The following is a 12756-nucleotide window of genomic DNA, read 5'->3' as shown; positions in this document are numbered from 1 at the left end:
CCCTAGATTTTTCTCTCCCTTTTTTAATGTGTATTACAAAATCACCCAAATTTGCTTCAGAGAGGGGTGCTGCTTGATTTCATTATTGAATATAAATTTATTCTGGTTTGGTTTTTCTTTTTAACATAAACAGGTTAGTGCATAATTTTCTGCTTATTTCCTCTGTTTCTATCTCTTCTGTGTAAATAGGAATTGAAAACTTGAAAAAAAAAATTAAATGTTTGCTACAGCAGAATTACAGAACAGAAAAACAGTCACAGAATCACAGACCAGGTCAGGTTGAAAGGCACTTCTGCAGATCCTCCAGTCCACCCTCTCTGTTCAAGATGAGGTCAGCCACGGGATGCTGCTCAGGGCTGTCTCCAGTAGAGTTTAGTGTCTTCAAGGCTAGAGCCTCAACAACCTCTCTGGGCAACCACTGAATGATTTGTCTTTCAGTGAAAATGCTTTAACTTATATTTAAATGGAATTTGCTGTGTGAGAGAGTCAGAGCAGTCTCCTTTATTGTCTCCCACTGGGTAAGATTCTCCCATACTGGCCATCTCCTCCTGAGACATTCTTTTTTTCCAGGCTGAACAGTTCCAGTTATCTCATCCTTTTTGTATGATAGATAGTCCAATTTTTTCAAGGAGTTTGATGAACTCAGCATGTCTCTCTTGTGGCAATGAACCCAGAACTGGGTACAGCACTGCAGATGTGGCCTCACCACTCCTCAGTAGAGGGGAAGGATCACTTCTCTTCACTATCTTGTTGGCAACACTCTTGCTGATGGATCCCAGGGCATTGTTGGCTTTTTTTTTTGCTGCAAGGGGACACTGCTGCCTTGTGCTCAGCTTGGTATTTTGATTTTCCTCACCTGATACCTGCACACTCAAACAGTGTCTTTATTCCATCTCAGTCACATATTCCTGCTTCTACCTCTTGCATGTTTTATTTTCCTGTTGCAGTCATCAGGATCCTCTTGTTGATTCATGCAGGATCCATGCTTGAGGGTTTTCTTGTCAGGACAGACCAAGGCTTGGAGGAGTTAGTCCCAGGTCTCTCCCTTCTCTCCAGGACTGTCTCCACAGGATTCTCTTAGGCAGATCCTGGAGGAAAATAGTGTGCTCATCTGGAGTCCTGCTTTTTGCCTCGTTTCCTTCTCACAGGACCTTGAGCTCCACCATCCTGTGGTTGCTGCAGCAAGGTTGACCCTGACCTTCACACCCCTGACCAGTTCTTCCTTGTTGAAGAGTGTGTGCAAAAGACCTTCCCTTGCTCATTCCTGGATATTCAGGAAAGGAGACTGACTTGCACTTGTCTATTGCGGTAATTTTCTTTAATTTTTTTGGGTATCTCTGCATTTACTCTCAACCCTATACCCCAGTTGATTAGAACTAGCTGTGGTAAGAACTGTTCTGGCCTGCTGCCCAAAAATAATATTCCATCATTTCCTGACAGGGAAAAAAAGTCCTGTAGACTTGTGGCCATTTGTCCTCACATCTATTTGCAGCTTCTTATTTCCCTTGAGAAGCATCCAAGACCATTTGGAAGTTGAAGTTTCCGATGCCCTCACTGATTTCCAACTCCCTCCCCCTCTTTTTCTTGGAGGGACCAGCTTATGAGGAGAAATCTCCCACGTTGTTTAATTCCATTATTCACTACTCTGTGTCCATTTTATTTCTACTCCTCACACAGCATTTTCTTAGCTCCTCCTTTTTCTGAACTTGGAGATTTGCCCCCTGTAACACTTACAGATGCATAAACATATAAAAAGTGGGCACTTTGTCATGTTACAGATTTTATTTAACAGCAGAATCAGCTATCAGATTATCATTAGGTAATGTGCTGACATACACATCCCTGAGGGAGATGATTTTGAGCTGCTGGAGGAAAAACGATCAGGATTAGTCTGCCAAATATATGGTAGGTATTAATCATCATCAAGCACAGCAATTTTTTTTTTGTCAGAAAAGCACTAAACTACAAAGCTTGTCCTTTTGTCCACAGAACTACAATGATTTTGATCAACTTGGACTGAATGCCTATGGAATTTGCATTATATCCATTAAGAAACTTCAAATAAAGTTTTAATGCTGTTTCATTGTCATTTCCCACTATTGAAAAGACAAAAACCTTCTAGGCCTTTTCAATATGTGAGTACCTTCTGATGGAATTGAGCTTACTTAGCACTGAATTCCATTGATCTTGGAATTGAGCTTACTTAGCATTACAACTTTGTGTTCTGTGTCCACAGCAGCATACAGAGAATTAAAGTCCATATTCTTGTATGATGCACTTGAACTTAAACCAGGACTTCATGTCTTGAGCCTAGTGAGATTCAGATCCCGAAATGATGGATATTAGCAAACTGAGGTTCTCCAAGAATGACTTTAAAGTCTTTGTAAAATATTGTCTCTGGTTCCCCTTAGAGATATTAGTGTATTATTCTGAAATTGAAATATATATCAAGAAGAAAAAAGATGGAATAGAGCATTAAGGCAGTTTTTACATGATCTTACTCAAATTTTTCAGAGTAGATTGAACCAACCCTTGAATGCAGTAGATGACTCCATTTTCCACTTCTTATTCTACCCATTTAGTCCTCACTGCAGAAATCAGTCTTTTTCTTTAAAATAAATACATCAAGTGTTGCACATGGTGTGAAGGAGGGAGCTCTCATCATGCTGATCCTGGTCTCAGGGGCATGATGCAGATCACAGTGCAGCTGGTGGCACCAACAGAACACACAGGGAAAAAATGTTTTCTTGCTGTCTACTACCCTTAAATTTGCAATGTGTTCAAATATTTGTGTAGCTAACAGATAATTTAAAGCTGTGCTATGGGTAGATCTTAAGACTGAGAACTCAGTGATACTTACAATTTGCCACTAGGATTTTGCCAGGAGTCACTAAATGGCACAATTAAATTTGCAGAGTTCCTTCGAGGTTCATTTCCTTTCAGAAGATCAGCTGTCAAATAGAACAAGAACTGTTCTAGAGAAACAGAATAATCAATTAATGACTAGCTGAGCACTTTTAGCCAAATGATTTTATCCATTAATATATTTTCCCAGCACAGTTGAAGAATGCTGCTGTATCAGATTTGTTAATGATGTTAAACTTCAGAGCCCAGATGAATTTTTATGTTCATTGAAAGGAGCATAAAACTAGCAATTTTAAGAGTTTTCTGTATCAGAATAGTTAATGATGTTAAACTTCAGAGCCCAGATGAATTTTTGGGTTCATTGAGCATAAAAGTAGCAATTTTAAGAGTTTTTATCAAGAGAGTCAGTTTCTCCAGTAGATGACCCTTTGTGGATAACATCTTTTTCTATATAAAAACTGCAGAACTATTAGCATAATACCACTAAAGCTCTCTTAGATCTCACGTTGTGCTGCTGACAGCACTGCCATGACTGATACAACACAGAAGTATGTTAAATACATTAGTCTTTCCACTTAGGTTTGCAAGCACTTACATCTGAAAAGAGGAAGGGAGAGGATGGTTAGTTAAAATTATTTTTCCTTCCTCACATAAAATACAGTAGGTGAATCCAATGTTAAAATAGATGAAAGTATCAGTGAATTCCTGTTGTGAGCATAAGGTATTACTAAGCACAACCTTCCAAAAAAATTCTCATGTAGGAAACCTCCTGAGAATGAATTAGGGAGTGTGTGATGGCATTGAAATAAAAGGATTTGTGCAGCAGTAGCTGGAAGCAGAAGTTGGTTTGTTCTCCTGCCAAATGGATATATACTGACCCCACTGGGATTACTCAGTACATGGGGACCAAATCCTGCTTTTGCTGAAACCAGTGACAGAACTCCCATTGACCTCAACAGAACCCAGAATTAATGCTCTGTTTCTCTGTGAGTTATGTTTTCACATCATTTACAGGAGGGAGTTTTTTCTTCTTGGTCAACGTGGAAGGAGCTTGTCATGGAGATCTATGAAGTAGCTGCAGACTAATGTCACTGGGAATGAGAGGAGATTTTGACCCTGTTTGTTGGAGAGGAAACTGAAAGTAATGAGCCCAGAGTGCGAGGAGACCTCTAGAACTGGAAAATTTGGAAGCTGCACAGCAGGATCACAACAGCCACTGGAGCTTTGGGTTTGCTGCAGTTAAAATGTGACACGGAAAAGGGAGGGAATTTCTTATTCCTCACACTTTCCCTTTACAATCAAAGCTAGAATGTAATATTTCCAAAGATTAGACTTTAGGAATTGCAGCAAATAAGTTCAGCTAATGGCTTTTCTCAGTGAATGGAATGGTACACCAGCTGAGCTTTTCCTGCTCTCTCAGTTCCCTGGAAAATTCTGAACATCGTAATAAGTTCAGAGGTGAAATTGATGGCAGGTCACACAGCTACTGGCTGAGGAGTGCTGATGTGCACTCTGAGAATGGTTAATAGTTCATTTTATTGCACAGCCAAAATAAGACAGAGCTGTAGTGCAGACTCTTTTCCACTTGTACTCTGGGGATTCTGAAACATTTCACTTTTTCCTGGTGGCTATATGGAGCAAAACAAAACATTAGCCAGTAGTTTACATTTTTGCTGCCTGCTTTATTTAGCACCATCCCTGAAGTGACTCTGGGCATTTATAAATAGAGAACTCTCACAACACTGAGCCCATGTGAAAGATGGTGTCGGCTTTCCTCTGTGGAGATGAAAAACAGAGGATTTTTTGTGCCAAGCCCAACTTCATGGCTGAGTTAAGCCAGGGAGCCTGTTTTCTGTCCCATCATTGGCTGTGTTGGGGATTAATGGTATAACTTGTTCTGTCAGTCTGTCTTTGCAAGTGAATTCACTGGTCTGCAATGTGATAGGTACTTAAAAACGAGCCTTGACTCTAGATCCATGCAGGAGTCCTTCCTAAGAGAAGGATGCATTACAAAGTGGACAGGCATTGCCATTTTTCAGAATCTTGTGTTAGTAAAATTGCTACTGGGTTGGAATGGAAATATTTTATATCCCTAAAAATTAGGGGCTTAATCTTACCACGAGACATCATTTATTAGAAGTGTTTCTTTCTGAAACTTTGTGTAATTCTTTCTGTTCTTTTCTATATTCAGTTGTCTTTGTGTCAGTAAAAGACAGTTAATACACATCAATGCAAGGAAAACATTCAGGTTCTTTTTAGATGTTTTATATGTTTAACAGCTAAAATCAAAGAGGATTCCAGCCTAGTGGAAGTTTTGCTTAGGTTGCTCTTCAGCAAAGCCATAGTTCAGAACTTCCCCAAAGGGAACCAACAACCCTACAAACAATATAAACCAGCCTGGTGTCATGGAGAAGTACCTGATGGCAAGAGCTCTGAAGAAAGCATGCTTTAAAATCCTGTTTTGTGCACAGATGTGGATGCTCAAAACAGGAATCTTTCTTTGAGAAGGGGTCAGGACACAATACAAATAAATCAGTAAACCAGAAACGCTTGTGGGACAAAATATTTCAGTCTTTCAGGCAGTTGAAGTCCAGACATTCAGGGGAAGTAAGTTAAATAACTGGTGGTGCATTTGAATGAGAACATTCATCTTGTTTGTCAAAGCCCCACAGATATTCTTCAAACTGACAGAAGCATCTGACCACATTTCCCCCTTTCCCTACCCTGAATGAACTTGTGAACTAGTTGGGCGCTGCCTGGGTTCCGGGCATTTCAATAGTTCTGGCTGTATTCTAACATTCAGCCTAGAGGAATTCCTGTTAATTTTCTTTATGCTCTTTATTAAGCTTTTGTTTTGTTCCTTCAGGCCTTTTCTGCGTGTTGAATAGGAAAACCATTTTATCTGATGCAGTTTACATTTCCGTAATGGTGAGCAATGGGTACTTTCTCTGAGAACGTACTATGCAAAGATCCAGAGTGCAAAAATTCTTGAACTTTGTGTTGTTTGGGTGGTAGGTGAGACACTCATGGACCTAGACTTCAGTTCTGCAAGTGATTTTGCTCTATTCATAGGGTGGGGGGATACAAATCCTGATGCTCTGCGTCTTTGCAGAATTTTTATGAGCAACTGAAAACCCCGAACAGTTTTGGGGCTGGTTCATTTAAATTTATCAATGTTCTGGAGAAGGACTGATGAGGAGGAGTGCTTGCAGGTGCTTAGCAGGTTAGAGTGCTTAGCAGCAGGTGATGAAGCGAGCAAATACCTGGGGGGTGCTGGGTGTTACTGTTGTGGGGGCTTGCAGACAGCAAATGCAGAAGCTTGGGCTTCTCTTGGCACGTATTATAACATCAGGGGAACCATGTGGAAGAGCCTGGAAGAGACCAAGGGTTTTTTTTTGTAGAAACAGTCAGCCATCCTCCTGCCCAAGTATTTTGCAACCTGCACTGTCTAAAGCAGTGTTCTTTCTGCTGATTTTCTGGGTAAGGATCATGATGCAAATATCAAGATGGAATCATGCTAAACTCACCAATTTCATAGATCTTGGATTAGTCTGACAGGTGCACGTGCTACCTAAATTCATCCTGTCTGATGTTTGTATAACATGGTGAGGTAATCCTTCTAAGCCCTGTGCCTTTGTGGTTGTACTGACCAATCCACTGAAGCTTCAAAGCCTTTTAGTACCACTTAAGATATTTTGCCTGATCAAGATTTTAAATATGCCCTGCTTTAAAATTTTTATTTTGGACATGTCAGAGAGTCTCACAAAAGAAGTTGTATTGCAGTGTTTTAACTTGGCTCAGAATCTTTGACCATTTTTTCCCCTGTACTTTTAAAGTCTGTAAGCATTGAGAGATTTACAAGTTTGGGTTTCCTTGGCCACTGCTCCTTTTCTGTCTCTCTTTTTATTTCCCAGAATGTAAGGCATAAACCAATATAATCATCCTTGGACTGTAAGGAAGATGATCTCAAAGGCAGTCAAAAATCTGTTTTGATGCTTTTAAATGAGAAAAATATATAATTTTACATATAAAATAATCTAATTATTTTATTTGCCTGAAGCTTCAAGATGAAATTGGGAGAAACAAATTTACTGCAAACAAAATGAAACAGAAATATGTTTTAACTGATTTAAACTTTGCTTTCTGGCTGCTTCACCTCAGGTCATCAACAGATTATATGTCTGTTCTTCCCATAAAATAACTTGACAATTAACTTTGGAAACCTTTCCTCTAGGAAAGGTGAGACTGTGTCACAGGATGTGAGATGAGACAGCACTCTGAGGGGATGGGAACGAGCAGTTCAGCTCAATACATTATACATCAAATTTATAAAGCTGACTTTGACTTGAGCAGGACAACAGGAGCCTTGTCCAAGCAGCTGTCACCAGGACTGGCCCTGATTTTAGAGCTTCACCGGAGAAAGATTTAGCAGCAGGAAGTTTCTCTTTGCTTGGCTGCTTGTGTAGTGGATGGTGTGGCTCTCCCTTTACTATTTCAGGCTTTTCCTGGCTTGTACAGCAGCACCTTGTAATACCACAGCATCATTTATTTAGGTCCATGTGAGGAGGAGCTCATGTTGGTTGTTTATTTGTGCTTGGAAGTGGGTTATTTTCTTTCAGCACAGCTTTCCCTCACCATAAGAGAGAGAAGGGACTGATGTATTCCAAAACAAGTCCAATTAAGTGTTGTCAAAACTAAGAGGAAGTCTGATTTCACAGTCAGAATACCCTAAATGATAACTTGATCTAGTATTCAAGTTACAGTGTGGTTTCCAGTGTCTTTGAATACAGCTATTCTGCATAATATAAAGTGTGATTAAACAGAAGACACTGCTAAACACTTTGTCAAACCCACATTATGGTTTGGCAAAATATACCTTGTGACCTTTTATGAACATTTTTCACGATTGCAACTGTTCTTTCAACCCTAAAATCAGCACAATAGTTTGTTTGAAATATTAAAATGCAGGTTTCCAGCAGCTGCAAATTTCTTTTGGTCCCATATAGTTATACAAGAGTCATGTACCTCCAAATTAATGTCCAGATTTGCTACTGCTGACAGACCTCAACATGGTTATGAATGTCATTAATTTCTGCACCCTATGATGACTACAGGGAGAACAAAGATCATTAGGTAACATATTCCACTGCAGGACACATTCCACTGAAAAAGTCCAGCCATCAAGAAAAGATGAATATAGGAACAAAAAAAAGGGGACTATTGAGCTATTTAATTTTTCATTTTGTACTTAAGAACCATATTTTTCCTTGAGAGTCAGCTGGTATCACCTGGGGCCAAAATTTAAACCTGAAAACATAGACTGGAAAGCTACAGATAGGGGGGGGAAATGATGCAAGATGTTCAGCTTGTCTAAGACTTCATGGGGCTGCTGAGCACCAGAACTCTATTGGTCAGGACCATGAAGCATCCTGGAAGTTTGATAAGGTAAAAATACAATGATAAATCAAAAGGCCTTGATCCTGAAACCTACCTTTTTCTTAAACACTTTAAATAGCTAATAATTTGGATTTAATGTCTACACATATTGATTATATCTATAATTTTGTACACTAGAGAGATCCCATATTATTCTATTAATGAGTTATGAAACCACTGAGAAATAAAAATATTAATAATGACAAAATAGATGTACAATCATGGCAATGCTCAAAAAAGTGTTGCTGCCACAGCAAATAGCCCTAGCTGAAAAAGACAGAATAATTTAAGCACAGCTATGAACAAACCCAACCAACCAGCAGAAAGATTGATGTGTAGTTTGCTTATTTTGTGTAGTTTGATGTTTTGTTAATGCACCAAACTTGCAGCATGCAACAGTCTTAAGTGACTGTCCTGTATCAGTGTGTCCCCAAGAAGAAACACAAATGATACCAAAATGGAGAGGTTTTTCTTTGTAAAATTTGTTCAAACAAATTTGCATGGAGGAAAAATTTGAGTCATAGTAATATTCCAATATCTGTAAATGTGCATTGCTACTATGCTAATAATTTTAGTGGATTTTTATCTTGGAATGTGTTTAAAATGCTTATTTTAGAATGTGCTTAAAATGCTGACAGGCAGAAATCATCTTGGCACCTGGGCAGATTTTCAGGTGAATTGTTTGACAGGTTATAAACCTGCAAATGTGATTGATTTTTTTTTTTTTACAGTCATATTAGGAGTGTGGACACACTTCCAGCCCAGATTAAATATGGATCTTAATGTACAAATTAGGTAAAAGACCAGTGGGTAGTCAAATGTCCCCTGGTAGAACTTGATACGTTACCAAAAGAGATGATGTTTGATGCCAAAAAATCAAGAAATACTTGAGATATTGTTTATTTCAAAAGCTGACTTCCTGTGAGAAATTCCAAGCCATGCCAGCTGAATCCAATAAAAGGACAGGAGACCTTGGAGTGTGTAGAGGTAGAACACGATTTTATAATAATATTTTCTAAATGCAACTTAAGATATTACCAGTGAAAGCGCAGTAACATTTAAAGGGAATTTGTGTTCTTTCTTGATATTTCTTGGCTAGCATACCTAGTGCAAAGTCACAGAAATTAATGACAAAATCCAAGATATAGAGTGTTTTTTTCTGGATTTGTAAACATCTATCCCAAACATCTATCTATGCTCCTTGAATATGGTAAATCCATCCTTTAATATTGGCTACTGTATTATATTAAAAACTGATTTATTTTGTATAACATGCTTTTGTAAGGTAGGACTTTTTGGTTGTTGGTAATATGAGTCTACAGAGCTCAATGACTGTGTGGAATCAAGGTGATTAATCACTTTTTCTTATAGAGTTGATCCTGAGAAAGAAGCTCTCCAGCATATTGATGCTTTTTTGTATAAACATTTTGATTTGTTAGAAAGAAGAGCATCTGAAGATTTTGTGCAGAAAGCAGCTCCATTTGAAGCTGTTCAGAGGACCAGTCTCCTCCAGGGCCTGTGTCCCTGGTAGAAGCTGGCATGGACATTTGGTGCACATCTGCAACCATGTTCAGTTTCCTCCTAAGGAATTTAGTCCATGTGTGGTGAAATAACTCTGTGAAATTCCAAATAATACTCAGCAAGTGGCCATGACTGGGGAATTTAGCTCAAAACTGCAGCACAGCTCTGAACCAAAACAAATGGAGGTGTCATACCTTCTCTCCTTTATTGGGCTTTTCATTGGTAGCTTGGTAAAGAAGTTCTGTCTTCAGGACTAAAAATAAGAGCTTTTTTGCAGGCAATATTGCATGGCTAAATTGAAAACCAGCATTTGATTTCATTGACTCATATGCTAGATAGGTGAACACTAACTGTGGACACATCAGGTTTTCCCAGCTAAATTCTATGACCAAAAGACATTAGAAAATGAAAACTTTTGCAATTAATCTCAAATGTGCCTTCATCTGTAAATACAATCATGCCACCTGCCTAAATGTGAAAAATTTACGTCTTCAAATTTTTTAACTTTTCTGAATGAAAATTATCATACATGCAAAGAATTATTTTAATCGGCATAACTGATACCATTTCTTTTTGTTTAACTTCATGCAACTTGCTTCATTTCCCATTGCAACAAGCAGAGATTTTTTTTTTCTCCTGAAGTGTTTGCAACTCAGCCTTTTGGAAATGAAGAGCTGCTGCTTCACCAATGAGTTCTTCAGGTTGCCATGTGTGAAAACACCTATAAAGTATGTAAATAGTGTGTATTTAGAAGGAAGATGGCAAATCAGAGCTTGCTCTGTAATTCTTAGTGGATGTGGAAAGGAAGTGAGATAAAAGTGAAGGGCAAGGTTCATGAAGAGCCAAATGGGGAAAGTGCAGTGGGAAGTGGGATGGAAAAATATCTGAGCTCCTTTCTGCCCCAAGGGGTGGGGAAGCAAATGCTGTGCAGTGAGTGTTGGTGTTTAGGAAGGAGGTGACAGGGAATGCTGCCCTGCTCAGTGGAAACCTTGACAAAATGTCTGGGCAAATAATTTCTGTGATAGCCAAGGAGCTCGCCCCTGTCTGGTTTTCCCCATGCAGAGACATTCTTTCCCCTGCTTTACTAGGGCCCTGAGAAATAGAAAAGAAGATGTCATCTCAAGCTAATTCTATAAACACTGCTATCAGAAAAGACATTTTAAACTATCATAAAAAGGCCCATTGTGCAACTGGACTCTTGGAACAAGAGTGGCTTATAGCTCAACCATTGTTAAAGGTTAATGTTCCTATCATTGCATTCCTTTTTCTAGTTCCCATAACCAGGCTGTAAAGATAGATAAATATATGAGCTATTTCTTTGTGTTGGCAAAATCACAATTCAGAAAGACATAGTTTCCTAGGTTATTTTTAAACTAATATGCTGGTTTATAGCTAGATGAATAAACCCATCTTTTTTTAAGAGAAGATTTTAATGTTCTGTTGCTTTTGCAGAATGTGAGCATTCGTGAACGTTTTTGCCTATCAAAACAGAGTAACAGCTTTATGAAGTCAACTCATGAACTGAAAAGGAAGCTAATTAAAACAATAACATTAATTTACTGTTGCCAAATGTTAACCAGTCTTGTACTTTCCACAATTATTTTTACTGTTGTACAATGAACGTCTTTGTCATTGTTGTGCATTGTTTTGTTCCTGTAAGTGGGGAATGCAGATTCCCGGGCAGAAATTCTATTTTCTGTTAGCTGACGGAGCAAGAGAGTCTGCACATGTCTTTTCCAAGCTCTCCCCATTTTCACAAAAGGAGCAAAGAAATGTCTTCTCTGTTTTAGAGAGTTGCTGTGCTGCTTGGTCAGTGCACCAGGAGTGCTTTCTATTAGTAAAGTACTCTGATAGAATGCTATAACTTCTAAGAAACTCTTAGATTGAAGTCTAAAACTTTTCCTGTGACATGGCAGAGGTAGAGCACCTTATCCCAGGCTTTCCTTAAAAGTCAAGGAAAATTCAGTCTTCACAGTTCCATCTGATTTAGAGAAGCTTCTGAACAGCCACAAAATTCCTCTTGCCCAGCACTGCTGCTCTGTTCAAGCATCTGCAGAGCTGCAGGTGGTTCTGAGCTGCTGGGTCTGAGTGATGGAGCTGGTGCGTCCTTCACTCTGTGTTTTTCAGGCAGTTTTTGGGTGAGTCCCCAGCACAGCTGTGCTCAGCACCTCTCCACAAGGGCTGGATGCTGTATCACTGCTCCTGGTTACAGGTTTTCTGGTTCAGGGTCAAACTGAGAGGAGAAGCAGACCAGCTGCAGCTACCTCCTATTTTTGGAGTCAGTCCACTGGAACCATGTTAAAAGTAATCCCAAATAATGTCTTTTTCTTACAGGAATAGAAAGCATTCTAGTAACTCTTTCCTGGCTCATGGTGGCTTTGAATTGAAGTAAATAATTCCCCATTTAACAATCTCAAAGAAAACACCTGTGAAAGGTAAGTTGATAACTTGCTTTAATAGCATGGCTCATGGTAGTGATATAGCCTCGTGAACAGAACTTGGGCTCCAGGTGGTGTCTGAGTAGATGGCCCTGATTCCCTGCAGAGATTTGATAATCAGGTTGTTCTTTAGAAGCAAGAGATGGATGGGAAGCCCAATTAAGAAAATCCTTGTTTTTTAACACAGGAAGAAATAATGAAGGTCTGTCTGTAATTGCTTTCTGGATATGAGCTGCCAGCACTGTCCAGGTAACCCATCAGGTAATTTTTCTATAGAAAATTTAGACTTGAGGAATTTTTAAATGTACTTCTCCCATTCCCATGTAAAAGGGGAAATCTATTTTACAGAATTTTTTTTTTATTTAATTGTATAAAAAGAAATTCAGCCCTAATCCTCTTTAGCACTTAGATATTACCAAGTATTATATTTTTAAAATATACTTAAAGGACTTGTTTCAAGGGAACTGCCCCTGCACTTCCAGGCAGATGCTGCAGT

The 12756-nt window shown here is 38.9% G+C and overlaps 1 long non-coding RNA gene across 1 annotated transcript in view; it reads left to right on the top strand.

Moving 5' to 3' along the window:
* Positions 1 to 12494, top strand: part of LOC120501643 — a 33466-nt gene extending 20972 nt beyond the window's left edge. Inside the window, exons 3-4 of the long non-coding RNA XR_005627362.1 lie at positions 12157 to 12257; positions 12448 to 12494. This is a non-coding gene — a long non-coding RNA (uncharacterized LOC120501643). The remainder of the gene's footprint in view (positions 1 to 12156; positions 12258 to 12447) is intronic.
* The last annotated feature ends 262 nt before the right edge of the window (positions 12495 to 12756 follow it).

This window comes from Passer montanus, unplaced genomic scaffold, assembly GCF_014805655.1.
Source record: "Passer montanus isolate IOZ18808 unplaced genomic scaffold, ASM1480565v1 scaffold20, whole genome shotgun sequence".
NCBI classification, from domain to species: Eukaryota; Metazoa; Chordata; class Aves; order Passeriformes; family Passeridae; genus Passer; species Passer montanus.
The sequence above is the reverse complement of the archived record's forward strand: the minus strand, read 5'-3'. Positions and strand labels throughout refer to the sequence as shown.